We start from the raw sequence: 2,373 nt of genomic DNA on the forward strand, positions 1-2,373 counted from the left end.
TTGTTTGGGTGCTCATGGGTGAGCCGGGGAGGCGGGTGATGCCCTGGGGACCCCTGGGGTGCTGGGGTGAGCAGCCAGAGAGAGAGAGGAGGTGGAGGCGGTCACCTTGGGACAGCACAGGGGACGGGGGGGACGGGGACAGCTGGCAGGAGTCTGCCAGGGAGCGGGGAGCAAGTCTTAGCAGTGGCTGGGACCCCAAACCCAGCTGAGGCTGGGAGGGGAGTGTCGCGGGGGCTCACAAAATAGACGAGGCAGGTGAATGTTGCAGGAATTTATAAGCTCCAAAATAAATTTATTCTAATCAAAATGGTTTAATGATCCGACAAACATTAGTAAACTTACACAGTCAGATGACAGGCAGGAAATTAGTAGCACCCAGTGGACTTAAGAATTCCTGAGCTTTAGAACAATGACACAAAATGTGCAATAACGTTCCTAAAAAGTTAAGGGCTCAGCCTCGAGGTGACAACATACATGGTTAAGGCACAACAAGCCCCAGTCTTTATCAGGGCAGGTGCCACAGGGAGGTGTTGGGTTCCCTGTGTTGGGGTCCCTGTCCCAGGGGCTCGGGTCAGCGCTGGGGGTGCTTCCAGTGGCAGATTTAAAGGAAAAGAGTACCCCAGACTTGGGGCATGGGTGGGTCGGGCAGAAGATCAGGTGTGCTGGGGGCCAGCCTGTGGCCATGGGGCAGCCCAGGGGCAGCCCAGGGGTTGCAGCCACAGAGGTGCCATGGCTCAGCTGGTTAAAGCGCCTGTCTAGTAAACAGGAGATCCTGGGTTCGATTCCCAGTGGTACCTGGGCTTGGGAGCTGTTTTTCCTCCCTGCCCCAAGCTGGGGGTCTCTGCCCTGCCTCGAGCAGTGGAGCCCCCCCAACCCTCAGTCCCAGGAGACCCCACTCTGGGGGGAAGGCATTGCCTTCTGCTCCCCTCTCCCTGGGAGACTCACAGTGGGGAGAGGACCCAAACTATCTCCAGACCGCAGGGGATTTAGGAAATGAAGAGGTACCTCCAGTGCTGGCTGGATGCCCCCCCCAATCTTCCCAGTTAATTTGCACAACCTGCAGTAAACCCCTCTGGATATAGGTTGGGGGTGATGGCAACCCACAACAAGTAACAAAGCCTGGGGCGTATGCTCTTATGGCAAAAAAAAGAATGCTACCCTGCCCTTTGCCATCTGCTGAACAGAGGGATGGAAGGGAGCGTGGAAAGGGGCAAATGAATGGCAAACACCAGCTTGCTGCCCTGCAACAGGCAGGCGGGGCAGCTGGCTGCCTCAGACAGGCTGCCTGCCCTCTGCCTGCCCAGCCTAGCTCCCCAGAGGATGCCCTGAAGAACCATCCCCACATTTGCAGCCTTTAGTGAAAAAGAGGGGGGGGGGGGAAAAGGCCCCCAAAAAAAAAAGAGAAAAAAAATCCCCCCCCAAAAAGACGCTGGAATAGGGGACGAGGTGGCCGAGTGGTGAAGGCGATGGACTGCTAATCCATTGTGCTCTGCACGCGTGGGTTCGAATCCCACCCTCGTCGCCTGCCTGGGGACCCCCACCGAGGAGGGGATTTTTGGTGCAGCCCCTGGCATGACAGGGTTCCTGCTGCCTCTCTCTGTTTTGCTGTGCCTTGTTAGGTACACATCCGCCTCTGCTCTTGTGCTCCCACTGGCCAAACCTGCTCCTGCTTGCCCGGGGACCTGCGTTACCCTTCCATGCAAACGTGCTGAGCCCCACGCTCCGGTGCAAGGAGTGGAGTGCTCTCCCCCTCTGTTCCCCCAGCCTTCCCACCACCCTCCAGCCAACTACCTCTTCTCCAGGAGTCAAAGCACCCAAACACGGGCAGGGAAGGCCAGCAACAGGATGGCCTGTGATGGCCAGGCACACTCTGAGCCTGGGCACTGCTTTTTTCTTTTCCCTTCTGCTCTCTGTCAGCCAGTTTATTCCTTTCTGCATCTCGTACGTAAGCCCTGGTTATCTCTTGTCATGCTGATGGGAGCCCAAAGCCATCCCTGGCCAAAGCTGTGCCTTGCTGAGCCATCGCCACGTCCTAGAGGTTCCTTGCAGGTGCCTTCCCTGCTCACACCCCTTCTTTCTGCAGACGAGGATGTGGCCAAGCACTGTCATGGCTTGGAGGCAATTTGGAGGCAAGGTGAGGATGCTCAGGCTTAGCTGACCACGCTCCAAGCCCTGCACCAGCTTTTCAGCCTTCCCTGGGGCCATGTTTCCTTCCCATGCCTTGGGGAGATGCCCCTGGGGACCAGCTGGGAGCTGCTTCCCTCCTTCACCATCTCCCAAGCCAGAAACCATGACTGGGCTTCAGAGAAACGCTGTCCCCATCCCACCCCGCTGCTGTGGTATGCTGCGGTGCTGGGTGAGGGGAATGTCCTT

At 57.6% G+C, this 2,373-nt stretch overlaps 2 non-coding genes across 2 annotated transcripts; both read left to right on the plus strand.

Moving 5' to 3' along the window:
* The first annotated feature begins 723 nt into the window (after positions 1 to 723).
* Positions 724 to 797, plus strand: TRNAT-AGU. The gene has a single exon. It is a non-coding gene; the product is annotated as a tRNA-Thr (tRNA).
* Positions 798 to 1,440: 643 nt separating this feature from the next.
* TRNAS-GCU lies at positions 1,441 to 1,522 on the plus strand. The gene has a single exon. It is a non-coding gene; the product is annotated as a tRNA-Ser (tRNA).
* The last annotated feature ends 851 nt before the right edge of the window (positions 1,523 to 2,373 follow it).

Source organism: Pterocles gutturalis, unplaced genomic scaffold (genome assembly GCF_000699245.1).
Source record: "Pterocles gutturalis isolate BGI_N339 unplaced genomic scaffold, ASM69924v1 scaffold25572, whole genome shotgun sequence".
Lineage (NCBI taxonomy): Eukaryota > Metazoa > Chordata > Aves > Pterocliformes > Pteroclidae > Pterocles > Pterocles gutturalis.